At 50.5% G+C, this 27974-nt stretch overlaps 1 long non-coding RNA gene across 1 annotated transcript; it reads left to right on the top strand.

Moving 5' to 3' along the window:
• Positions 1–1557: 1557 nt before the first annotated feature.
• Positions 1558–26957, top strand: LOC147737309 (uncharacterized). Its single transcript, XR_015296420.1, has 3 exons — positions 1558–1652; positions 2331–2400; positions 26803–26957. It is a non-coding gene; the product is annotated as an uncharacterized LOC147737309 (long non-coding RNA).
• The last annotated feature ends 1017 nt before the right edge of the window (positions 26958–27974 follow it).

Raw genomic sequence — 27974 nt, forward strand, 5'->3', positions numbered from 1 at the left:
AATAAATTTAAGATTCCGCGCACCAACAGAGCCAAGATGGGAGGACGCTCGTTTTCCCTGCTGGCTCCATCCTTATGGAATTCCCTTCCTCAATCTCTGCGCACGGAGTTGTGCTTTCTGAAATTCCGTAAGGGAATAAAAACTTGGCTCTTCAACAACTAACATTATGATCTGATGCTCCTCCCTCCCTCTCATCGTTTAGTTTGCCCTAGCGCCGGGAAACCTCCGGGTAGCTGCGCGCTTAATAAATGTAATTATATATATGGAAGTGTCTTCCCAGTGTGTTCTTGTGGTTTGAGAGTCTGCCATTTATTGCAGTATTTTCTTTCTGTGTTTTGTACTCGTGTGTAACATGCACCCGTCACTTTCTCTTGTAACACACTGTCTTCTACCTATTACATTTGTTTATTTTCGATACCTGCACAAGTGCCACCATTGCCTACATAACGTTTGTTCTTGTGCTTGAGCGTCCTCCGTATATCGCAGTATTATACCTCTACTTGTACTTCCTACGCTTTTGTACCCTGCACACGTCACTTTTTCCTCATGTAATGCACCACTTGCTTCCTCTTGTATTTTGTTGGCTCACGATTGTCATTTTTGCTTCATTTAATGTAACGTTTGCTTTTGTATTTTGTTCACTTGTAATGTTCTCATGTATCAGTTCTGTTCCTATTGTGAAGCGCTCTGACGCCTTCGGGTAAAGTCTGCGCTATATAAAAACGCACAAATAAATAAATAAATAAAGTCTGTGCTTGCTGTGATTGAGATTGTGTTCCTTTTGCCTGCGTTCTTTTGATTCTATGGCCTGCTATTTTTATTTGTTCCATCCTGTAACAGTTCTCTCATGTAACGTACCTGGTTCTATTGGGTCTATTGTACGGTGCTCTGACACCTTCGGGTAAAGTCCGCGCTTTAAAAGAATGCATTCAATAAATTACCTCACCTGGGGTTTAATGAGGGTGCTGTGCTCTCTGTTGTGGGTCGGGTTAAAAGAGGACCTGTGGATGAAAAACTGCGCATGTGCTGGGGACAGACACCGCTTCCCACAGCGCGGGCTAAAGAGGCATTGGATTAAGTACGCATGCGCTGAGAACAGACACTGACTCCTTCTGCGGAGCGTGGGCCTGATGGATGACCAACTGCGCATGCGCTGAGGACAGACATCGACGTTACTACAATCCAATTGCAGAAGTCGGTGCAAGAAAGATTTTTATCATGTAGTTCACAGCACAGGCCCCGACAGCACGGAGCGCAGTAAAGGACTACAGCTCAGAGCCAGCACAGGTGGGACGGGGTCCGAGCAGAGACACAAAGAAGCACAAGAATAACAGTGTCCGCGCGGGGACACAATGAATGAGATACAACTGGCTCCCGCCGCGGAGCGCGAGGCGCCTCGCGCCACAGCATAGGGTGAGATGTATTTAAATGCAGAGCTCCTCGGTCCGCTCCTCTGGGGTAGGTGTCTCTCTTCTGCGCATGCGCAGTGAGGCTGAGCGTCCTCAGTGAGAGGCGTTGTTTTGATTTGTTGAGCTCGCGCGTCACTCGGTGGGGAATAACTCACCGGGCCCCACTCCTCACAGGCAGCCGGGCCCCCGGTGCCTCCCTCCCCCCAGACCCTGCAGCCCCCACTGAGCGGGGCTCCAGCAGAGGTGAGGGAGGCCTCTGACCCCAGGGTGACTCACGAGCACGGGGGCATCTTCAGGACACTGAGAGGCAACACTCAGGGCAGGGGCTGTGCAGTGCTTTCCAGACTCTGAACTGTCTCATACATGAGTGACTTAAGAAAACAAAGTGCATTGAAAATGAATAGTTCCACCATCTTTCTAAAACAATGTACATATGCAAGCTGTTGTGTTTAACATAAACTATTGCTTGGTCCTTATTGCACGCGCAGCATGTTCTCTGCACGCGCTGCCTGCCGGTGCATTATGACGTCAGGGTGTTCTACCTGACCACCGGCAGGCTGACAGTTAGGATGACAGTTGCTCGCCTATGGCACTTGCTGTCAGACGTACCTTTGGTGTCAGGTGTTTCTTTACACATTAAAGACTTTACTACTTACCGGTATCCTGTCATCATTACACAAGCATATACAAACTTTATATAGCATTTTCCTACTATGATTTCCTGTGTGTGTGTCTGTGTGTCTGTTGGTCTCTGTGTTTCTGTCTCCCATTTCCTGTAGGGAAAGTATGTAGCTCCTTGTGTAGAAGAGTCGGTCAAGAAGGAGCACACTGAATTGAATAATTTCTTGGTATGCACTTTTGATTAGTATTACAGGAAATCACAATGATTGATTGTCTCTGTTATATTCTTCTTTCCCACAGGGTCTTCCTCTTCAGTCCCTTAGGTGAGCCTCGGCCTCCGTCGTCCCTCGGACAGAAGGAAAAGACTCAGGTAAGTGTTTTTGCTTTATGGTTTAGTCAAGGGAGGATGTGAGGGATAAATAATAACTATGAATAAATGTGAAGGGAGGGGTAGAGGTTGGAGCAACCAAAAGAAAAAGAGTAGCCGATGATTTCTGCTCTTGTCTTTCTTTTCCGTCTCACTTATTTCCTTTTCCCTGGGTCCCTTTCACCCCTCCGCCTCCCCTCCCATCCCTCTCTGACTCAGCCCCTTTCCAAAAGCCCCATAGACGCCCACGCACCTTGAAGAGTCACGTCACTCCGGGGCCGTGGCGTGGTGACTCCACGTCCTTCAGTGAGGTCTGGTCTCGTTCTGTTTCGACTTTCCCTCGCCAACAAGCTGTGACCTCCCCAAGGCTCCAGTTCTCTCTCTCGGAAGACTGTTCAGTGTTTTCCGTTCCCTGCTGGTTTCTCCGCCTTAGGTTATGGCTCACTTGAGCTCGTGGAATGCCTTTCTGGCGGCTTGGGGAGGATTTACCAAGTTTTAGTTCCTTTTCTCTTTCTTCAGTAGGTCGGTTAGTGGTGCTGCTATTTCAGAATAATTGGGTTTAAACCGGCAGTAGTAGCCTTGTAAGCCCGAAAAGGATCGAATGCCTTTTTTGGTGGTAGGGAAGGGGGTGTCTAAGACTGCTCTCAATTTCTCTTGTTGCAGAGCCATAAATAGCCCAAATATTTGACTTTGGTAAAGTTTATCCTGGTCTTTTTGGAGTTCACGTGGAGCCCTGCAGTCCTAAGTGCTTTGAATATCTTCCCACAATGAACGACATGTAGTTCCCAGTTAGGGCTAAATATTATGATATCGTCTATGAAGGCTACGGAGTTCTCTTGATGTTGGGAGCAAACTTTGTTCATAAGTCTTTGGAACGTCGTTGGTGCTCTGTGTAACCCCAAAGGCAGTGCAGTAAACTCATATAGCCCATTAGAGGTGCTAAAGGCGTTTTTTTCTTGGTCTTCCTGTTTAAGTGGTACCTGCTAATAGTCTTTTGTAAGATCGAATGTGGTTATATATTGGGCTAAGGCTAATTTCTCGATTCATCGACTCTTGGTAATGGGTATAAGTGAAATTTCGAGATGGCATTGACTGCTCGGACGTTTATACAAAAACGGATGGAACCATCAGGTTTCAGAACTATGACAATGCGGGAGACCAGTTACTGCTGGAAGGTTTTATGACTCCTAGTTGTAACATGCTCTCTATTTCGGCAGGAACTGCGTCCCGCCTAACACCTGGTATTCTGTATGGGCGTTGTTTTATTACGTTATTTTGTGGGGTAACAATGGCATTTGTTGATTAAACTGAGCTCTATTTTTCTAACCTGGTGTTGATTTTGTGTGCTGTTTACGCTGTTTTACTGTTTGAAGTGTTGCACAAATATTTATACATTGCCTCTAAATTAAGCCTGACTGCTCTGTGCCAAGCTACCAGGGGGTTGACCACAGTTTAATTTGGGGTTTGCGTGTGCCTTATCCTGACTAGGATTGTCAAATTCTGAAAAGGAGCATACAGTTATTACTAGATTCTTTCATCAATTATGCTCAAGCATGTAATTAAACCTCATTTCCTTTGCAAACTATACAAAATATTATAAGATCCACCAAATCAGAAAATACAGCGCAGAGTCTTGAGATTTCTTTTTTTCAATATATTCTTTATTTGTACTCAAATGCATCAGCCCAGCCAACGCGTTTCGTCCAACATGGACTTCATCAGGGTTGAAATAGTCTTTTATAGAAGCTCACCAAGGTGCTATTTCTGTAATCAGATGTAGTATAGATATATAGGCAATCACCGTATCAATCATGATTGATTTAATTCCTTCGATCCATATTGAAATAGTTTTATTGGAGAACACCAAGTCGCTTATTCTTATTAAGAGATGCAATATCAATAAGCTGGTAATCACCATCGCATCCAGTCAGATAAAATCATGATAGGATTATTGCCTTTGATAAGTCCTGGCATGTAGTCTCGTTGGGTATGCAAAGCCATCTATCCGATCTGATAGACAGACGGTCTTGCATGCAGCGGTGATTGGCTATATATCTATCCTACATCTTATTACAGAAATTGCACCTTGGTGAGCTTCCTTGCACCTGCTTCACTAATGATTGCTGCTCCTGTGTGGCCGTAGGGTAGGCTTCAGTGAGCTCTTACCCCTTATTTTTTTTTAAACTTTATTTTGCGTTTAGGTATGAGTAAAGAAGTACACTAGGACAAGTAAAATCCTTTGGCAAGTACAGGTAGACATAGTACACGCTGCCAAGGGCTCAATCAATGCCGCAGAGTGATCACATGTTACATAAAGCAAGTCCCTCGGCTGCTAACATATTTTCTGTTACAATCGTTCTTGACTCTGATTCACATAAACAGTGTTTACAATCATGGCATGGGAATACGTCCTCTGTACCGACATCAAAAAAGGAGTTTAGCATCCGGTGTAGTTGATTATTGACATGTATCTCGGGACAGTCTAAACCACCCCTGTTGGGACTATGCCCTGTTCTTTCTGGGTAGGGGGTCTTGTCGCTGCGCCTCTAGGTATGTTCTGAAAGTTCCCCAGATATCTCTGGGCCTGGAGGTGGGGGGGACCGTTATTGTGTATAGGTCGCTGTTTGTGGAACAGGACGCCATGCTCTTCAGCTATCCCTTCACCGAGGGTGCTGTTCTGTCACCCCAATAAATGGATACCTCCCTTTTGGCCAGTAGTAAGCTGATGGCAACGAACCTGCGAATTGCCGGTGGGAAATCCTTTAGGTATCTCAACTTGGCAATCTCGGGCAAGGGGGTCATTGGTACCTTAACCAAGCCACTCACTATCTTATGTATTCCTACCCAGTATGAGTGTTTGCGTGGACAGGTCCAGGCGAGGTGGGCGAAGTCTGCATTTGGAGCGTTGCATCTTGCACAATGGTGCAGTCTGGCAGGGTCTATCCTGTGGAGTCTGGAGGGGGTAATGTATATCCTACGAAGAAACTTAAAGTGTATTAGTTTGTGTCGGCTATTAAGGGAGACATTTTTCGTAACTGCACAGCAGGGAGCCCACTGTTGGCCTGTGATCGGATTACCCAAGTCGGTCTCCCAGGCAGTGCGTACTCTGTCTACGATTGCAGCGCATGCCTTATAGAGCTGGGATATTAGATGTACCCCTCTCTCGCTGCTTATCACTGTCGTGAATGGGGGGAAGGAAGGAGGTTCCAGAGGGTAGTCCGGTAAAATAGCTCGCAGGGCAGGACAGATTCGTAGAAGGACTTATCTGTTCATGAATGTGGCACCAGGGAACAAGGACTCCTCATCGGGATCAAAAATATGTCCATCTGGAAATAGATCGCCTATCTTAGCAATGTCAAATTTAGTGCATGTCTTCTGCATGAGCTTTTTGCTAGTTATAGGTATCCATTTAGGGTTCGGGAGTGGGAGATCAGAAGAATAAAGCAATGGTGTGTGTGTTATGCAACGTAATTTCTCCCATGCCCAACTAGTGGTCGATGCGCGTTGGATATCTTTGGGGAAACCCTTCGGTAATATCGCCGCTAAAATGTCCGGGAGGACTAAGTCAGACTCTGGTCGGAGGTATGGAATTCTGGCATCAGGGTGGTACCATGTCTGTGCAAAACTGCACTGTGCAGCTAAATAGTACAGTTGTAAATCAGGGACCCCAAAGCCACCTTTATCGCAGGGGAGTGTCAAAACCCGCCAGTTTACCATGGCGTTTCCGCCACCCCATACTAATCTTATTAAGTGTGATCGAAGGGTCGAAAAGAATTTATTCATGAGAGGGATCGGGATATTTTGAAATAGATATAAAAATTTAGGAAGCACAACCATCTTAATGAGGGAAACTCATCCAGCCATGGATAGTGGGAGCTTTAGCCATTTCTCTGTTTGAGTCTCTAATTTGGAAACAGCTGTCCGTAATTGCGGCGGATGATCTGCTCTGTTTCTAAGTGTATAAGTATGGCCAGGTATTTAACCGAGTCAGTATTCCATTCCAGGGAGAATTTCAAGTCCCACTTGTCTGTGCTGGCAGTGAACGGAAAAATTACAGATTTGTTCCAATTGATTCTCAGTCATGAATGTCTGCCAAAGCGCAGAATTTCCCGGATAATGGGATCTAAATTAGTCTGGGGGTTGCGTACATATAAAATCGTGTCATCTGCATACAATGATACTAACAATGGGCCGGTGGTTAAGTGTAAACACCTATGAAGGTGTTTCTCTTGGAAGTGCCGTATTAGTGGGTCCGTGGCTAAAATGAACAACATAGGCGACAACGGGCAGCCCTGTCTCGTGCCACGTGAAAGCGAGAAGGGAGCCGTCAATGTACCATTTAGTTGGAGTCAGGCCAGCGGTTGACTGTATAGCAGGGCAGTCGTGACAATGAAACCAAACGGCATCCCCATGCGCTCCATGATGGATAAAATAAAAGGCCATTCAAGGGAGTCAAATGCCTTTTCTGTATCAAATAGGATTGCCGCAGGAGGGATTTCCGGGTTAATTCTATGCAGAGTGTTCAATAATGTGCGTAGATTGAAGGCTGTCGAGCGATGGGTTATGAAACCAGACTGGGCCGGGGAAATGATACATTCTATTAGGAGAGACAGGCGACATGCCAGACCCTTTGCCATTATTTTGTAGTCTAGGTTTAAGAGTTATAATGGTTGATAAGAACCACATAGCAGGGGGTCCTTGCCAGGTTTGGGGAGAAGAATGACGTAATATCTGCCTCTCCAGGGCTTCTGCATATTCTTTAAGGAGATGGGGAATCAGTACATCTTTAGAGGCCTTATAAAAATCCGCCGTGAAACCGTCGAGCCCCGGGACCGAGGAACTCTTCAGGGCAGAGATGCCTCATCAATGCTGTCCTCAGAGATAGGCTAAGCGAGAAAGTCCTGCATAAAATTCTCGAGATAAACTAAAGCGACCTCGGACAAATAACTCTTCTGCTGCGCCCTGTCTTGACCCAATCTAGTGGTGTAATGTTTTAAAATAGGACATAAATTCCCCCTGGATATCCAGCTGTCCCGACAAAGTTCTCAACTCGGGAATGTATGCCTTACAATAGGGAGGTCTAACCATCTGTCCTAGGACTCGTCCCGGCCACTCGCCTTCGCCGTATTTCCTGGCATTGTAGTATTTCCGCATAAAAAGGATCTCCCTCTCAGCGGTATCTTTGAATTCTGTGAGCAGGGACAAACGTTGCTTGTCTATTTTGGGACCTGTCGCCTGGCGTTGTTCAGAGTCTAACGGCCCTAGGTCCTTTTCTAGGCAGGCTAACTCACTGCAAAAATCCTGCACTACACCGGCATTTTTGGTTATACACACGCCCCTCATGTATGCTTTAAAACCCTCCCATAACATTGCCACAGTGTCTACTGAACCAGTGTTAATGACGAAGTAGTCCTCTATCGCTTCTCGTTATTCCTGTTTAAAAACTTCATCATCTAATGCGCGGCTGGGGAATCGCGGGACCTTCAATATTAATAATACCGGGGAGTGATCCGAATATGTGCAAGGAAGCGTCCGGATCACATGACACCAGCTGATAAATTCTGGGGATGCCAGCCAATAGTCGAGCCTCGTCCATGTGGTATGACTGTCAGTGTAGTGAGTATAGTCAGTGCTATGCGGGTTTTGCGTACGACCTATGTCAATTAAGGAGAATTGATCGCAAAGCGAGCTCAATGCCTTTCGTACCCACGGTTTGGGATCTAGTGCTCTCGAAGTGGTGTCAAGTGACTGGTACTGGACTATATTAAAATCACCCCCCAGTAAAAGGGGACCTGGGCCTAGCTGCGCCAGTTTAGAGAGTAGGGTATAATAAAGTCCAGGGAGTCGCTATTGGGGCCATACACACAGACCAATGCCACCCTGTGACCCATTAACGTGCCCAGGACTTTGATATACCTGCCTTCACTGTCACGTATTACAGAATGCAAATGGAAGGGGAGTCATTTATGTATAAGAATGGCAGTGCCCCATGCGAAGTTGCTGAAGTTGGCAAAATATCGATGTGTTCCCCAATTTGCGGCAAAGTGGGCCTGATCACTAGGAGGCAGATGAGTTTGTTGTAAGAAAGCTACATCTACCCTGTGACGTAGTAAATACTGTTATCTTCCTTTTCTTGCGAGTGTTGTTCAGGCCGCGGACGTTCCATGTCACCAAAACCACCTCTGAGGGTACAGAATTACGCCCTAACTGAGCCATGGTGGTGGTAAAAATGAGTGCTTAATGAAAATCAACCGTGCGTACTTGCTAGTTACATCCAAGTGTGTACCTAAGAACGTCTCAGTGTAGCTAAACAATGTCCCAGCCTCACCCGGCACCCAGCCTCCCCACCCTACCAGAGAGGCAAAACCATTACTATCCAAAAACAGTGCAGTACTAATAGTTCCTCTGCATCGCTGAAAAACAACCATAAATAGTACTTACTAAATTCACACAACAATTATAAGGTGAACACCATTAGGGGTGGTGGCAGCGGCCCCACAGCTACGTGGCAATAAAAAATGATACTATAAAGTGATTGAATGAAGTACTAACTTATTTAATTCTCCATGTAAAGGAAGGCCATATTAACAGTTTAGCCGTGCCCAGATCCCGAGAATAGTTCCATGCTGGCGTCTGAACCACTCTGCGTAAAGGGAAGTCTTTGTCATCAGCTGGGCGTTTGTTGTTAAGTTTGTAAGTGTGACAGAACTCCTGCACCTCTGTAGGATTGTCAAAGACATGGGCTCTCCCATTGATCTCAACACGTAACCGAGCTGGATAGAGCAGTCCTAGATTTCTGAGTGTTGCCTTAACTCCAGTGTATTTCCGCCTGGCCTGACTTGTAAAGTCTAGGTATAGGGACAGCTTGAAGCCCTGCCATACCGTTTCGCCCCGGTCACGTGCCAGGCGCAGGGCCGTGTCTCGATCCCTAAAGTTCATGACACGGGCAGTGATGGGTCTGGGCGGGCATCCAGGATTGGGCCTTGGACCTAGTGATCTATGAGCGCGTCCTATCACAAAGCCTATAGTGAAGACTTCTCTACAAAACAAGTCTATCAGGATTGTTTCTACCAAGGTGTCCATGCGACCAGTGGCTGTCGATTCCGGAACACCCAAAATGTGCACGTTATTTTGCCGACTGCGCACCTCCAAGTCCTCTTTCTTGATCGCGACGTCTTTGAGGTAATGTTCCATTCGGCCGAGCCTTTTCAAGGATTGCGCCGTTCCATCTCCTAGATCTGATGTATGCGATTCCACCACGTCGAGTTTTCTGTCGTGAACTTGGATCTTCGATCCCAGATCCGCCATGTGCTTATCTAGGGCATTAAAGTGCACATCTAGGGCTCTGAACCCCGCTCTCATCTCTTGTAGCAGGGAACCTAATTGGTTGGTATCACCCTCTGGTGTTGTGTCTTTCTGGCCACCTTCTGCCATGTGGTCAGGGGCTTCTTGGGCTACTTCGGTGACCTTTTCGAAAGGGAAAAAGGCACTGTTTGGGGTGTTTGCGGCCCGTACCGCAGTTCCACCCGCCAAGTATTAATTAAGCCCAATGCCAGAGTCTTCTGGTTATTGCCGCAGAGCAGGTGTAAGTAGCTGGCGAAGAGAGATTAGGTAGCAGAACTGATCAGCAAGGAATGGGCATCCAACCCGTGTTTGTATTTTCCTGGCAACAGGGGAGGTTTTGGGTATTTCACTATTGTCTCCCATAATGGAGCTTGTGGCACAGCAGTGGTCGAGGCACAGTACTTCCACGAAGCAGGTTGTTTGAAGACAAGGCAATGTGCAGTGGGCAGTTAATGTTTAAGGTTTGCTGCAGCATAAATTGGTGGCTGGGGCGGAGACACTGCTGAGGTTTGGATTCAGTTTTTCGCTCCGGGAGCAGCGCAGACACGCCAGGAAGCGTTATAACAATGGAGCCCTGCGGGAGAATAGAGGGAGAACAGCGCAGGCTGTGGCGGAGCGAGTGCATATGCGGAGAGGAGATCCCCAAGGGCGCTTTGGAAATGCTGTACCAGGTGTCGACGGGGGAGCGATCACAGGCACCGTCCCTGTGCGCCCCTGCGATCAGCGCAGACATAAAAGTGCTGCGCTCAGACCGCCGGAGGACCTCCCACCAGTACCGAGCGCCGCTTTGCCCAGATTGTGGCCGCTCAACGATCCGGCCCGTGGCCAGGTGACTCGCAGCACCCCAGCTGATGGCTCAGCCCCTCCGCCACCGCACCCGGAGTCTCCTCATATCGTCGATGCCGCCATCTTGAAAGTCGCCCGTCCGCCTGGAGTCACCGATTATCTGCTGTTCCGGTGGTTTTCTCGCAGCACTGCAGGGAGACTTTTAATCAGGATCCCTTCTGCTGCATTATGGCGTCTTTTCCCTGCCCGGTAGCCCCGCTGGATAGCGGGACATCACGTTGTTGCAACGACTGCTGGCGGAGCTTCAAAGTCGAGGGACCATCTTGGTCTCTGGCTTGGCCACGCCCCCGGCTCTTACTTATTCTTCAGCCCTGGTGCCACTGTGCCTGCTGCACTAATAATAGATGTGCCTATGTTCTCTGTCCTAGGAGCATTTTGTACTTTGACCCCTAACCTTCGGTGCCCTGAGAGTTGGTTGCACTGGGCTGTTTACATTTATGTGCCCTCATGTGACTCCATCTGCCCTTATATGAACCATACATTAGAGAAGACCCTTTCAACTCTGCGATCCGGAAGGACCTCTCTGAAACCTGATATGCAGAGAATATATATAAGAAAACAAAGAAAGAGAGAAAATGGGGATATAAAAAAGAGTGAATGTTGTAGAAAAACAGAACGAGAAACAGCAAAGGAGAAACAAAGGTTATGAAGTGCATGTGTGATTAGGGTGACCAGGTGCCCCGGATTTACCAGGACAACCCCAGTTTTTCACATTTCAAGAAATTTGTCCTGTGTCCCTGTTTTCATAGAGGGCTAGCTGAAAGAGGCACATTTTTATGTATTCCATTGGAGGACTGGCTAGTTTCTGTTATCAGAAAGCAATTTAATTAGCAGGTATGAAACGGTGTTTAAAATGACATTATATCTATTTCCTTGGCATTTCGATGTTGATAAGCACTGTCATCCCATACCCCTCAGTTGATGTAAAATAGTCGTCCTTCTTTTAGATTTTTTAAAGTATACAGTTTTTTTGTTGTTTTCAAAATCTGGTAGTCTTATGTGTGACCAAAATAGCAAAAGAGATAGAAAGATAGACTAAGAGAATCTGAAAACTAAGTGAGAAATAGCATGAGAGAATGAAAAAGGGTAAGAACCAGAGCAAAAGAGAAACACATTAACATGAAAGGGACTTATAGAATAGAGTGAAAAAGTCAAAGGTTAGTATTTAGAATTTGTGAGATGATGGATATCAGCCAGAGATTGTCAGATATGATGTACCCCTTATTCAGAGTGCTTAAAGGTGCACACTCTGCAAGTAGGGTGGAGAGTGAGAAAGATGAGAATGGAGAGCAAGAGGAAACCCAAAGGTATCAGAGAACAGAGTGAAAAAGGGGAAAGAAAGAGGGTGATGCAGACAATGGTTAAGAAGTAGAGCAAATAAGGCAAAAATAAAGAGAAAGATAAAAGGAGATAAAGATGAGATGAGAGATGAACAGAGGGATAAAAAGAGCAGCAGAGCTAGCAGAAGAGAACAAGATCAAGAGAGCGAACATACAACAGCCAGTGAGACATAAAAAGTAAAAGTAAGAAAAAAAGTGAGGAAAAAAACAAGATTGAAAGAAAAAAAGGCTGTTGATAAAGAGGAAGAGAGTTAAAAGAAAACAGTGAGATAATACGGGAAAAAGAAAGTGAGAAGCTAGAAAGAGAAAGTAAGAGATAAAGTAAGAGCATGAAGGACCACTAAAGTGAGGGAATGAGAGGCTGAAAAGGATAGAAGAGGGACCACATTCGTGAGAGACATGTTAGGAGAGAAAGTAAAGTGGACTGAGAAGAAAGGCTGCATTGAAGGAATTTGTGATGTTAAAGGTTTTTTTCTCATAAATTGACGTACTTTTCATAAAAACTATAACCAGGTGCAGGTAGCAATGTCTTTTGTACGGGGATTTACTAATGAAAATCAAAACAATGACACCACTTGTAGGTGGTGGGAATAAAGAAAAATCAGCAATATTGATCCATTAAAAAAATTCAGGATAAACAGTTTTGAAGTTAACTCACAATAGAATGGTACATCGACTTTCAGTGCCAACTAGTTCTCACAAGGAAATACTGTCTGTACACTGCTGTTTTAGGGAAAAAGTATGCCACAGAGTCTGAATCGTTTTTGGCCACTATAGGTGTGGCAGGGTATACTCAGACAGGAGTCCCTTTCTCACTGCTCCATCAGGATTGAAGCAAGCCGGGCCGAAGACGGCTGAAATGCCAGAAACCGGTCCCCGGTAGCTTGTCTCCTTTCTGGTGAAGAATTGGCTTGGTAGTTTAGTCTGCCCTGTTCCCATGATGCACTGGGCCAGGGACAGACTGATTTGCATATAGCCAGGTTCTGAGCTGGGATGGGGCAGTGAGATAAATAACGGTTGTTAGACGGACCGGGAGGGTCGGCCGAGGACAAGGGGAGAGGTCTCCGGGGAGAGCCGTCTCCAGCGATCGTACAGACGAGTAACTTCCCCCCCACAGATGTACACCACACAAAGATAAGGTTTAACGTTCTTTATAAGCAATCTTTAAGTACGGTGGAATGGTACAAGGAGATCTGGACTCAGGGGTCCCCTCGGTTCTAGTCTCTTGGATGGGAAAAGGGGGTAGCGGGACAGTCTTGTTACCAATCTGGTAGGAGCGATGATAAGATGGATAGCTCACAATCCTCGAGCTCGGCGTTCTAGATGGTCGGGCCGCGGCGGAGCCAGCAGGTCCCGAGATGATCGAAGGTAGCGACGGTCCGCGGCGGCGCCAGCAGGTCCTGGTGAAGGTGGTGATTACAACGGTCCGCGGCAGCGCCAGCAGGTTCCGACGAGGATGAAGGTTTCAGAAGGTTGCGGCAGCGCCAGCACGCAAGACGATAGTTCGCAAGGCAGGGCTACGGCAGCTCCAGTAGTCCGTCAAGGATGAGTTCTTCACTGCGTCTCTCGACTCCAGGATACAACTGCCTTCCTGCTCTGGAGCTGCCCCAGTTATAGGTCTGGCGCCCTTTGATGTCCGGACCCTCGCACTTGGAGGTCGGGAGGTCCGGGAGGAGGGAGTCCAGACACCCAGCAGGGGGGTGGAGCCAGCGCCGGGGGGAGCTGGGGGCGATCGGCACCTGGCGGGGGAGAGCCATCGACACTTCTTTCTCCCATTGACCTGCCAAGTGGTCCGTTCACCTCCTGGGTGGATGGTGGTGCCGGGATGTCGGGGCCTGGCCAGGCCCAGGGTTAGGGTCGATCTGAGGCCACGCGGCCTCGTGGTGCAGTGTCCAAGATGGCGGCCAGGCCGGGCGAGGGGGCCGGTAGTGATTTGACCCCATGATGCAGAGATGTCCGGGGGCAGGAGTCCCGTATGAGACGGGAAGCGGGTTGCTTCTGTGGGTAACACCTGGAGGGCCGGGGCTCGGGCCCTGTCATGCGGGGAGGGAGCAAGCCCTACACGTGGCCTGTCCAACATGCGTCCCCCCCCAGCTGAAGGCGGGGAGAGTCACCCATCCTCTTGGGGACTCTCCTCGTCGAGGCGGAAAAAGCGTGACAGGCCATCTGCTTTGGCGTGGTCTTGCCCAGGTCGATGTTCCACAGTGAAGTCCATCCCCTGCAGGGAGATGGACCAACGCAATAGTTTCGGGTTTTCCCCCCGCATCTGCATTAGCCACTGCAGGGGCCGATGATCTGTCTGCACCCGGAAGTGGGTACCGAAGAGATAAGGCCGGAGCTTTTTGAGGGCCCACACCACTGCGAAGGCCTCCCTCTCGATGGTGCTCCAGCGTTGCTCTCGGGCCAGGAGACGTCTGCTGATGAAAGCCACTGGTTGGTCAAGTCCTTCGGGGTTCAACTGGGAAAGGACTGTCCCAATGCCATGGTCGGAGGCATCCGTTTGGATGATGAATTCCCGACTGTAGTCGGGGGCCTGGAGCACAGGGGCGGAGCACATGGCGGCCTTCAGCTTCTCGAAGGCCGCTTGACAGTCTGGGGTCCAGTTGACCTTCTTTGGGTGGTTTTTGGACGTGAGTTCCGTGAGGGGCCCCACAATGCTGCCATAGTCCCTCACGAACCGCCGGTAGTAGCCTGTGAGCCCCAAGAAGGCGCGGACCTCGGTCTGGGTGATGGGGGGCTGCCAGGACTGGATGGCAGTGATCTTGAGTTGAAGAGGGGCCACCAGACCGCTTCCCACCTGGTGTCCGAGATAGGTCACGGACCCCTGACCAATTTGGCATTTGCTGGCCTTGATCGTGAGGCCGGCTCGTTGGAGGGCCTGCAGGACCTCTCGGAGGTGGTGGAGGTGGTCGGACCAGTGGCGGCTGTACACAGCGATATCGTCCAGGTAGGCGGCGCTGAACTCCTCAAGTCCCGCCAGGACCTGGTTCACTAGTCGCTGAAAAGTAGCTGGGGCATTCTTCATGCCAAATGGCATGACCTTGAAGTGGTAGTGGCCATCAGGGGTGGAAAAGGCGGATCGTTCTTGGGCCCGGGGTGTGAGACCGATCTGCCAGTAGCCCGCTGTCAGGTCGAAGATGCTGAGGTAGCGGGCAGCTCCCATGCGGTCGATTAGTTCATCCGCTCGGGGGATGGGATGTGCGTCGGTTCTGGTGACAGCGTTCAAGCCCCGGTAGTCGACGCAGAATCGGAGCTCGGGGGTGGTGCCGGGGGCGGCAGCTTTGGGGACCAGTACCACTGGGCTGGCCCAGGGGCTGTCTGAGGGCTCGATGACCCCGAGCGTGAGCATCTTGGACACCTCCTCTTGGATGCAGGCCCGTACCCGATCTGGTACGCGGTAGGCCCGATGTCGGATAGGGGGACTGTCCCCAGTGTCCACGTCGTGCAAGCACCGGGGGTGACCCCTGGGGTGAGGGAAAGCAGAGTTGCGAACTGCAGCAGGAGGTCTCGGCAGCCTTGGCGCTGTTCCGGGGTGAGGGCCTCTGAGAGTCAGACCCCGTCCACGGAACCATCCTTCTCCCGAGTCCTTAGGAGATCAGGGAGGGGTTCGGAGTCTTCTTCGGCTCCGCTGTCTGAAGCCATCAGGAGGCTGAGCTCCGAACGCACAAAGTGGGGTTTGAGTCTATTGGCGTGGAGGACCCGGAGGGGGTTCCGTGAAGATTCCATATCGATGAGATAGGTGACAGGGCTCTTGCGCTCGACCACTTTGAAGGGCCCTGTCCACTTGTCCTGCAAGGCGCATGGTTCGGTGGGGGACATCACCCACACTTGTTGGCCGGGTTCGAATTCGATGGAGGAGGCATTTTGATCGTACCACTTTTTCATGTCCTCCTGACTGGCCTCAAGGTTCGCTTTTGCCATTTCCCTGAACCGCCTGGTCTGATTGCGTAGGGTCAGGAGGTACTTGAAGACATCTGGAGGGTTCTTTAAGGGGGGCATCTCCCAACCTTCTTTGACTAGGCTGAGGGGCCCTCGCACAGGGTGCCCGTATAAGAGTTCGAACGGGCTGAAGCCGAGGGACTTCTGGGGGACTTCTCGATATGCAAAGAGGAGGCACGGCAGTAGCACATCCCACTGGCGACGGAGGGGCTCTTCCAACCCCCCAATCATCCCTTTGAGCGTGCGGTTGAACCGCTCGACTAGTCCGTTTCCTTGAGGGTGATAGGGGGTCGTGAATCGGTAGGTGACCCCGCACTGTTGCCAGAGGGACTTCATGTATTTTGAAATAAAGTTTGTGCCTCGGTCGCTGACGACTTCTCGGGGAAAGCCAACCCGGGAGAAGATCCCCATCAAGGCCCGGCCGACCACCGGGGCTGTCACAGTTCGCAGGGGAACAGCCTCGGGGTAGCGGGTGGCATGGTCCACCAGTACCAGGATGAACCGATGTCCTTGTGCTGTACTGGGGTCCAGGGGCCCCACAATGTCTATTCCCACCCTCTCGAACGGGGTGGTGACAACTGGGAAAGGTTGCAGAGGTGCTTTAAGTTTGCGGCCGCTCTTCCCGCTGGCCTGGCACGTGGGGCAAGACCGGCAGTGATTGAGTACGTCGTTTCTCATCTTGGGCCAGAAAAAGTGGGTCACCAGGCGACTGTAGGTTTTGTCCTGACCCAGGTGACCAGCCAGGGGGACATCGTGGGCCAGGTTTAGCAAGAAGTCTCTAAAGCGGAGGGGCACCACTAGCACTCGACTGGCCCCTAACTCCGCGATTCTCTGTTCACTGTACAACAGGTCGTTGTCCCAATAGATCCAATGGGCTCCGGAGGTATCCCCTGCGCTCTGGGCGAGGGCTTGCTGGCGGAGTCCCTCGAGGGAGGGACAGGTCTTCTGCTCTTGACGGAACTGTTCCTGAGTGGGCCCCCCTTCCTGACGCCACTGAGCCAGGTCGGGAAGGTCCTGGGGCTGAGCGAGCCCTTCTGGGGTTTGCTCTGGGGGGTCGGCACGGTCGGTGTCTTCTACTGGAGCGACCGGGGGAGGAGGTGCTGGCCATTCAGGTTCTTCGGGTCGGGGGATGGTACGGGCAGCCATGGACCGGGTGGTTACGCACGCCCAGTCCGGGAGGCCTAACATCCCCAGGTGCTCTCTTCTCTCTACGGCGGCCCACGGGGAACTCTCAAGATCATTCCCCAGGAGACAGTCCACGGGGGCATCATCTCGGACCGTCACCTTCAACATGCCGGAGACTCCTCCCCACTCGAAGGGGACGCAGGCCATCCGGCATAGACTCTCCGAATTGTCGGCTGAACGGACAGGGCAGAGAATGTTCGGCAGGATCTGTTCTGGGGTCACCAGGTGACAGCGAACGGCTGTCACACTGGCCCCTGTGTCACGTAGGGCTTCGGCCCTGCGCCCATTAATGTTCACCCACTGACTATATTTCCTGGTGTTGGCGGGTAGGGGGGCCCGCGGGACCATGTCTCTTCCCCCTAGGCACGCTAGAACCATGGCGGCTGGTTCCCACTCCTGGTGTTCTTGCTCGCACTCCTCTTGTTCTTCGGAGATTTGTTCTTCCCCCAGGGCGGCGGCAGCCATCTGGCGGGGTCTCGGAGTCTGGTTCTGTGGACAGTTCGGGTCATTTGCGTAGTGGCCGACTCGCTGGCATCGGTGACACGTGACATTGGCTCTGTACCCCGGGCGCGCCGGGGGGTTGCCCCAGTTGGCCGGGGGTGGTGTGCTGGCAGCGGGAGCGGCCGGGGCGGTGTCTCTTCCCCGTCCCTGGCCTCCTCCTCCTCGGGAACGGTGCTGACCTTGGTTGTTCCGGTTCTGTTCATGCGGCCCATTCCGGCCTACTCGGGTAATCTCCCACCGGTCAGCCTCGGCGGCGAGCTGCCGTGGATCAGTCAATTTACTGTCGAGGAGGTGCTGCCTGAGCTCGACGAAGCAGTTGTTAGAGAGGTGCTCCCACACCATGAGATTAAAGAGTTGTTCGTAGGTCGTTACATTGCTTCCATTGATCCAACCCTCAAAGGCTCGGCTGAAATAGTTTACATACTCCACCCAAGTTGTGCCCGGGATCCGGGTGCAGTCTCGGAACCTCTGGCGGTACATTTCGGGTGTGAGCCCATAGCGGGTGAGGAGGGTAGCCTTCATGTGGTCATAGGAGGTCATCAGGTGGTCTGGGAGCTGTAACAGGGCATCGCGGCCCTCATTGACGAACCTTCCCCATAGACCGGCTCCCCAGTCACTTCGATCGATCCGGTGGGAGGTCATGGCAATCTCATAGGCCTTGAACCACTGTTGTATGTCGTCATCTCGGAAATACTCTCGAACGACATCCTTGGGGATGTGTACTTTCTTTTCTGTCGCTCCCGGGGTGCGCGGTTGCTCGGGCACCCCTAATTCTTTGTTCTGCTTACGTAAGTCTATTTCTGCTAGCTTGCGCTCGTGTTCATACGCTAGTCTCTTTTCTTCGAGTTCTCTTTGTCTCTGTTTTTCTTCCCGTTCTTCTCGGAGCCGCAGATGTTCTAGGTTCAGTTTTTGTTCGGCTAATTTGAGTTCACCGTCCATTTTGAGCCGGGCCATTTCTAATTCATGTAGTCTGCTTCTTTCTCTCTCTTGGATCTCTTCCTGCGAGAGACCCGTTCTTCGCTCCTCGGGAGCCGTGGTGTTCCTCTCTGATGCTGCAACATTTTGGTCCGGGGGTCTGACGGCCCCGGTTTCTGCCCATGACTCAATGGCGTGCTTAAAATCGTCTTTAGTACTCAGACCGGTGGTAGCGATGCCTAGTTCAATGCAGAATTGTTTCAACTCACGATGGCTGTATTCTTCCAATTTCTCCATCTGGAATTTCTCAGTGGATCCGCTTTCTTTGGTTGTCATTGTGGTTTCGTCGTGGGGTGAGCTACTCTCCGTACGATTACGCGTTGATTCGGATCGCGCCGCTGGCCACCAATGTTAGACGGACCGGGAGGGTCGGCCGAGGACAAGGGGAGAGGTCTCCGGGGAGAGCCGTCTCCAGCGATCGTACAGACGAGTAACTTCCCCCCCACAGATGTACACCACACAAAGATAAGGTTTAACGTTCTTTATAAGCAATCTTTAAGTACGGGGGAATGGTACAAGGAGGTCTGGACTCAGGGGTCCCCTCGGTTCTAGTCTCTTGGATGGGAAAAGGGGGTAGCGGGACAGTCTTGTTACCAATCTGGTAGGAGCGATGATAAGATGGATAGCTCACAATCCTCGAGCTCGGCGTTCTAGATGGTCGGGCCGCGGCGGAGCCAGCAGGTCCCGAGATGATCGAAGGTAGCGACGGTCCGCGGCGGCGCCAGCAAGTCCCGGTGAAGGTGGTGATTACAACGGTCCGCGGCAGCGCCAGCAGGTTCCGACGAGGATGAAGGTTTCAGAAGGTTGCGGCAGCGCCAGCAGGCAAGACGATAGTTCGCAAGGCAGGGCTACGGCAGCGCCAGTAGTCCGTCAAGGATGAGTTCTTCACTGCGTCTCTCGACTCCAGGATACAACTGCCTTCCTGCTCTGGAGCTGCCCCAGTTATAGGTCTGGCACCCTTTGATGTCCGGACCCTCGCACTTGGAGGTCGGGAGGTCCGGAAGGTCCGGGAGGAGGGAGTCCAGACACCCAGCAGGGGGGTGGAGCCAGCGCCCGCGGGAGCTGGGGGCGATCGGCACCTGGCGGGGGAGAGCCATCGACACTTCTTTCTCCCATTGACCTGCCAAGTGGTCCGTTCACCTCCTGGGTGCATGGTGGTGCCGGGATGTCGGGGCCTGGCCAGGCCCAGGGTTAGGGTCGATCTGAGGCCACGCGGCCTCGTGGTGCAGTGTCCAAGATGGCGGCCAGGCCGGGCGAGGGGGCCGGTAGTGATTTGACCCCATGATGCAGAGATGTCCGGGGGCAGGAGTCCCGTATGAGACGGGAAGCAGGTTGCTTCTGTGGGTAACACCTGGAGGGCCGGGGCTCGGGCCCTATCATGCGGGGAGGGAGCAAGCCCTTCACGTGGCCTGTCCAACAACGGTGATGGATCAAGCCCTGATCTTTGGACTGGGTAAGAGTGGTCTGCTTAATTCAGACACTCTGTTCATCACCACCCCCTTTTCTGAATCGTTTTTGGCCACTATAGGTGTGGCAGGGTATACTCAGACATGAGTCCCTTTCTCACTGCTCCATCAGGATTCAAGCAAGCCGGGCCAAAGACGGCTGAAATGCCAGAAACCGGTCCCCGGTAGCTTGTCTCCTTTCTGGTGAAGAATTGGCTTGGTAGTTTAGTCTGCCCTGTTCCCATGATGCACTGGGCCAGGGACAGACTGATTTGCATATAGCCAGGTTCTGAGCTGGGATGGGGCAGTGAGATAAATAACGGTGATGGATCAAGCCCTGATCTTTGGACTGGGTAAGAGTGGTCTGCTTAATTCAGATACTCTGTTCATCACCACCCCCTTTTCTGAATCGTTTTTGGCCACTCTAGGTGTGGCAGGGTATACTCAGACATGAGTCCCTTTCTCACTGCTCCATCAGGATTCAAGCAAGCCGGGCCGAAGACGGCTGAAATGCCAGAAACCGGTCCCCGGTAGCTTGTCTCCTTTCTGGTGAAGAATTGGCTTGGTAGTTTAGTCTGCCCTGTTCCCATGATGCACTGGGCCAGGGACAAACTGATTTGCATATAGCCAGGTTCTGAGCTGGGATGGGGCAGTGAGATAAATAACGGTGATGGATCAAGCCCTGATCTTTGGACTGGGTAAGAGTGGTCTGCTTAATTCAGACACTCTGTTCATCACCACCCCCTTTTCTGAATCGTTTTTGGCCACTATAGGTGTGGCAGGGTATACTCAGACATGAGTCCCTTTCTCACTGCTCCATCAGGATTCAAGCAAGCCGGGCCGAAGACGGCTGAAATGCCAGAAACCGGTCCCCGGTAGCTTGTCTCCTTTCTGGTGAAGAATTGGCTTGGTAGTTTAGTCTGCCCTGTTCCCATGATGCACTGGGCCAGGGACAGACTGATTTGCATATAGCCAGGTTCTGAGCTGGGATGGGGCAGTGAGATAAATAACGGTGATGGATCAAGCCCTGATCTTTGGACTGGGCAAGAGTGGTCTGCTTAATTCAGACACTCTGTTCATCACCACCCCCTTTTCTGAACAGAGTAATCGCAGGCACATCTGTGAAGTATAAATAGTCCAGTAATCATGATCGATACAAGACTTTGATTGCCAACGTGCTGCACTCCAAAGAGTAGGCAGTCAAGCAGTTACAAATGGAGGCTGCATAGATTGAGAGAGAGAGAATTTACTAACTAGCCTATGGCTTAACTGGAAGATCCTATTATAAATTGATATCTTTGAGCGTAGAGGTAAGGGCAGAGGAGCACATTGGGTGTCAGTGAGTACCCGAAAGTGGATAGGATCATTCATCAGTGAGGCAGTAAAGCCAGAGTCTCAGAAAATGCAGACGACTGCCATTGATCACATGTGAGTTTTAATTGCGACAGTGCCCTGTCCCTCAGGGCCAACTAGCCCTCCTGTTACCTCCAGTAAGCCCCATACAGCTGGATTGCTGAGAGTGTTCAAAGGCCACAGCACCTTTTTACACCATTCTGCAAACGTGACTCCTGGCGCACTGCTGCTCAGGGGATGAAGTTCACTTTAGTCCTGAGGGCCTCAGGGCACAACAGGACCTCATTGCCCCATCAGCAATGCGCCACAAGGCGCGTTTGCAAAGTGGTGTAAACAAGGGAGTGGCCTCGGACCACCTCTCAGCAATCCCACTGTGTGGTGCTTGCTGGAGGTACCTAGTGGGCTAGTTGGCCAGTAAGGACCCATAAGATGCGAGGGGACTTCATCCCCCAACCCAAAACGCGCCTGAAGGCGTGTTTTCAAGTGATACACACGGGGGGGGGGCGGGCCTCCGGCGAGATCCAGCTTTGGTTTTCTTTTTTGTTTTTTAGGAGGGGGTTGTGTGGCCCGCCTTCTCATTAACATTTTTTGGGCCCCGGGGACCACATCCACCGGGGCCTGGCCTTGTTTTATTTATTTTTTTGCAGGGAGGGGGTCCCCAGGACCTTGGGTCATTTCTGACCCCGCGGGATCCAATCCCCCAGGACCTGGGCCTGTGGTAAGAAATGTTGCCGGTAGGGAGGCAGCGTGGCCTCACTCCCCTGGGCCACCTCTAGCCCCCGGGGACCACATCCCCCAGGGCTGCCCTTCCATTAAAAAAAAGCAATAAACTAAAGGGGAGTAGGCTTTGTGGCCCCCATTCCCGTGCCATTTCTGGCCCCAGGGACCCCATCCCAGGCAGCCGACCCTCAATTTGGGGGGAGCCCCAATGCCCTCACGGTCCCTGCCGGCTCCTCGCCTCCTGCGGGAGCCATAATTGCTTTTGGGCAAGGGAAGCTGCTAACATGCAGCTCCCCTTGCCCAAAAGCAATTCTGCTTAGCTTCTTGGAAGCGAGAGCAGGTTTCCTGCTCTCGCTTCCAAGAAGCAAAGCAGAGTTTGCTATGGCATGGCGGGAGACATTGCAGCTGGCCCTAGGGGGTGATAGTCCCCAGGCCATCAAGGGCTCTAGAATGGGGGCTGCGCGGCCCCCCCTCCCAACGAGTACAAAGCCCCTTCGAGGTGGTGGTCCCTGGGGCCCATGGTGTCATGAAATGGTGGCGTTGCCGGGATGTTCTCAAGTAAGTGGTATCTACTCCTGGCAGGATCTGATTGCTTTGAAACCCCCTAACCTCCCCTGCCACTATAAGTTTACTCCTGAGGCCCTTCGAGGGTCAGCTCATTGTGGCTGTCATACTGGCTTCATGGAGCCTTTACCCTTTGTTAAGTCTGATACACGATCACCTAAGGTTTTGGGGACTATCAATACTACTACGGAAGTGGGCTTTCTTATCAATGCTAGATCATTGATAAAAAACAACATAGCCTTTAATGATTTTGTTGCAGCCAGGAAGCCCTCATGGGTTTTTATTACAGAAACATGGGCCACCGCCTCTTCTGGTCCTGAATTGGCTAACGCTGTTCCAGAAGGCTATGCTCTAGCCAGAATGGATAGAGTTGGTCGTAGAGGTGGAGGCCTGGGTATCTTGTATAAAATCTCGGCCTCCTGCCGTACTGAAACCCTTTCCTCCCTCTCGGATCCCTTCCAGGCTTTATTCTATTCCCTAAATTCCTCTTCATCGGCCTCCTTTTCAGGCCTCCTGATTTATAGGCCTCCGGGCCCTAGATCGGGTTTTTGTCTCAAGTTACTTAGTATTCTAGAGCCTTACTTTGGTAGGTCTAACTTGACGATCTTAGGTGATTTTAATTTCCATTTGGAGGATGCAGGTCCCGGTGATACCGGATGCCTCGTGGACTCCTTAGCAGCATATGGTTTTTTGCAATTAGTGGACAGACCCACTCATCAAGCAGGGCATACACTGGATGGGGTCTTTTCTAATGATCGGCGATTAAAAACAGGTCCCCCCATCCCTCTGGTATGGTCAGATCATCTGGCTGTCCCTTTTGAATTAAAATCTTCCTCTGTTTCCACAAGGACATGTCCACCCAGGAGAAGGGAACCTAAGCGGAACTACAGGAACATCACTAAAGACACCCTGCCCCCCCTTATATCCAACATCAGGGTAACCCCTTTAGCGGAGGTCCATGATGCCGCATTAGACCTTTCTAATGCCATCACTAGAGCCGTAGACCTCCTAGCCCCTGTCTCCTATGGCTATTCTGCTAGGAAACGACCCTCGGCCCCTTGGTTCTCTGAGACCCGTAGGCTTCTCAGACAGGACTGTAGAAAGCAGGAGAGGCTCTGGCGAACTGGTTGGGACTCCAGAGAAAGGGAAAAGCACAACATCTTGTTGGGAAAGTATAAGAGGACGATAATTGAGGAAAAGCAGGCCTATTTTTCCAGCCTTACAACCTCCCTCACTTCATCAAGAGAATTGTTTAACATCGTGGATTCCCTGTGTACTCTACATACTCCCGACCCTGTTACTGGGTCTCAAGAACTGTGCGACAAGATCATGCTGTTTTTTCACACTAAAGTAGCGGATATCTACGCCGCTTTGGAATCCCAAAGGGACCTACAGGATCCCTTTCCCCAGACCGAATCCATCTCCTTCGGACTGTCGAACAATGAACTCTTCTAGTACTCTGTCCAACTTCCCTCTCCTTACTCTCCAGCAATTGGACTTGCTCCTTAACAGAACCAAATCTGGCTCTCCACTGGACCCCTGCCCCCTTAGAACTCTGAAGGATTGAAGGGATGTTCTTTTACCTCTCCATCTTGAGTGATGAACCTTGCCATAAAGGAGGGCATTTTTTTAGTATCCTGGAAAAGGGCAGTGGTGAAGCCTCTGCTGAAAAAGCCATCATTGGATCCGGAGATTTTAAAGAATTTCCGTCCAATATCACTGCTGCCGGCTCCAGCAAAAATGTTGGAAACTCATCTCAACTTACATCTAACTGCCTTCCTTGATTCTGCCATCCTCCTGGATCCATCGCAGCATGGGTTTCGGAAGCACCACAGTACTGAGTCGGCCCTTACTGTGGTCGTAAACAATATTCGCACAAAGGTTGATCAAGGTCAGACGACTTTATTGGTCCTATTAGATCTGACAGCAGCTTTCGATACCCTATCTCCCTCAATTCTAACATCGCTTCTTAGGGAGATAGGGGTAGAGGCCTCTGCACTCAGTCTGCTGTCTTCCTTTCTCAATCAGCCAGAGCAGATGGTCAAGCTAGGAGAGTTTGTGTCCCCTCCCAAACCTGTGTGTTGTGGGGTACCTCAAGGGTCGGCTTTAAGCCCTACCCTTTTCAACATATATGTGACCCCATTCGCCAGGTTGGTACGATCTTTTGGAATGGAGGTGGTGTCATACGCCGATGACACCCAAATCCTGGTCTCTCTCTCTCACTCGGTGAGTACCTCCGTCCTTAGCTTCAGGAACTGCATGGAGGCAGTTGCACGGTGGATGATCTGTAACTCACTGAAGTTGCACGGGGAGAAAACCGAGGTTTTGATCTTCGGGGGAGACCAGGATGCCTGGTCTAATGACTGGTGGCCCCCATCCCTTGGAGAGTGCCCACGGCCCACCAAATCCGCCCGGAATCTGGGTGTAATGATTGATTCATCTCTTGCCATGGACCAGCAGGTAAACCGAACGATATCGACCTGCTGGGGTGTCATTAGGACTTTGAAGAAAATCACACATTACCTTTCCCCGAAAGCCCGTAAACAGACTGTAGTGGCCTTGGTTACCTCCTGGCTACACTACTGTAATGCACTCTACTCGGGTATTAACCTAGGCCTGATACAACGACTGCAGTCTGTTCAAAACGCGGCAGCTAGATTTATTCTTGATGTCCCCAGCCGTTCATCTGCTGCTCTAGCCAGGAAGAGTCTGCACTGGCTTCCGATTCAAGCCAGGATCTCCTTTATGATCCTATGCCTGGTCCATGGGGCTCTATTTGGAGAAGGCTCTGAAGATATTCGATCTCTCTTAGCCTCCTACACTCCCTGTAGAAACCTACGCTCCACCAGTAAGAACCTCCTGATTGTTCCTCGGGTTCGAAAGGTCAGGTGGGGTAGAAGGGCCTTTTCGGTTGTTGCCCCTAGGTAGTGGAACACCCTTTAGGAGGGTATTAAAACATGGCTTTTCTCAGAGGCATATCCATAAGCTGGCTCCTGGCACATATATCTTGGGAATTGTTTCTGTTAGGCGCCTTGATGCCCACGGGCTAAGTACGCGCGATATAAGACTGCTTTCATTCATTCATTCAATTCACCCACCTGTACTCCAGTTTGTTACTTCCTTGATGCTGCTGTTACCCAACTCCCTCTGAACTCCACCAGAGAGGCAAGGATAGGATTCACTTGCCGCCCTGATCGAACCCCGGGGGAGGGGGGAATAGGGACAAGAGAAAAGAGAAGACACACTGGATTCTTGTAGACCGACTTGACAATTCAGTCATGTAGAATGTCTCTCGAGAAAGGCAAAGTGTTACTGGGCTTCAGTTTTCAGCTTGTGTATAATCTGATAAATGTACCCGATTAATCTGAACACCCTAAATCACTTCTTTAGGTCAAACATCGGCTTTGGAACTCTTAATTGGGTATACCTGAATTACCCTTGACCTTTTGTCAAAAGGATTCTTGAAACTAAAAGAAAGAATAAACAAAAAAAAGGATGTATGACATTACAACGCATGCTTTTACATCGCATGCTTTTACAACACGGTTTTTACAACGCATACCATTACAACGCATAGTGCTTTGGGGCGCTGGATAGTGAATAGTTTAATTTACTATTGCAACTCCAGTCCCCGTGGATAGTAGGGTAGGTGTTGGACAGTAAATTAAACCTATTCCCTATCCTAGAGCGCCCCCAGCGCAATGCGTTGTAACGGTTTGCGTTGTAAAAGTTGCGTCGTAAAGGCACTGCGTGGTAAAAGTTGCGTTGTAAGTGATGTTTCCCTAAAAAAACACTACAGGTGCACTAATAATCTGTGATTGCTCAAATTATCTCAAGAGTTACTGATTTCCTTTACAATATTTGCTCCGTAATTTCACATTAAATATATATAAATAACAACAATCGAGCTCTCTGTTTCCTTTCAGTCTTCTAATCAGACTCAAGGTATTTACACAAATGTCCGTTTTACTTTAACATTCTTCACTTACTCAATGTCCTTAAAGTCCTTGGATTGTTTCAGGAAGAGTTTCAAAACGTTCTCTTGATTTATATAAGGTCAAGAGGTCTGCCACAGTTTTCATAAAGTTTAAATTCTTACTGGTATGTGTTCAAGCATGCTAACGCTTTACCATTCTGAGCGAGGTGTTGCTTGGCAACCCTTTGTTGATTCTCTTTTCTTTTCTCTTTTGCAGGAAATCGGAAACCGTGCCGGGAGAGGATTTGGAGCCGGAAATTCAGAAACAGGAAGGAACGTCTGAAATGTGCTCCGGGGAGCAAGAACACAGCCGAAGACACTGAGTGAAGACAGGAAAGGAAGCAGGGTGGAGCGCTAAAGAGCTTCGGATGATCTGCCACCAAGGTCCGGAGTCAGGTGAGTGTTTAGGGTCTCCGGTTTTCTCACATGTGCATGTGAAGGTGATTTGGGCCTTAGATCTTTCCCAAGTATTTCACGTGTACATACCTACTGTCGTTGCTAGAACGGATGGGAACTCCATTTAGCTTTCTAGATTGGATCAAGCTATTGTACACTAAACCACACGCTTCGGTCCTACTGAACGGGTCCCGTTCGGCCCCCTTTGAGATATATAGAGGAACTCGGGCTATCTTTACACGGAAGCCAGTATGACTGACCGAGACCCCTCCAGGGTGGATTGCATAGTACGTGCCTGGCTTAGGATTGCGGAGCGTATGGGTGTGGCCCTTTTGTATTCCCCACGCATGACCCTAGCGTATGACCCCAGATTAAGTATCACACGCAAAGAAATAGGACGCAAACTGCTCTCCAAACTAGCCCTTCATACATGGGGAGATTTGTACGTACAGGGACAGTTTCGTACAGCGGACCAATTTTTTGGGGAGCACGCACCCTCTGTTATGGACACGTTTCTTTACACGCGATTACGACAGAATATCAAAACCGTTACACCCGGGTTTCCGGACGAGCCGGAAGTCTTAGCGCCCTTGCATGCACTGCTTCAAAATGACACCCCGAAACACGTAGTCTCCTTGCTCTACAAACACGTGTATGCGACCTCCACACCCCCAGATCTACGAGCGAGACGTGATTGGGATGCAGACCTAGATTCCCCTCTCTCAGACGAACAATGGGAAGACAGCTGCTCACACACGACTTCAGTGACAGGAAATGCCCGCCTCCGACTGGTCCACTATAAGTTTTTGCACCGCCTCTATTACACCCCCGCCAAGCTGTGCCGCTTCGGACTGAGTGACAATGATCGATGCCTCAGATGCAAACGGACAGGGGCAGACTTTATTCACTTGGCATGGTCGTGCCCAGCTGTGGCCCTATACTGGGCGCGGGTGTTCGAGGCCATGTCTGCAATGATAGGGACGGAGGTCGAAA

This window comes from Lissotriton vulgaris, chromosome 1_1, assembly GCF_964263255.1.
Source record: "Lissotriton vulgaris chromosome 1_1, aLisVul1.2, whole genome shotgun sequence".
Lineage (NCBI taxonomy): Eukaryota > Metazoa > Chordata > Amphibia > Caudata > Salamandridae > Lissotriton > Lissotriton vulgaris.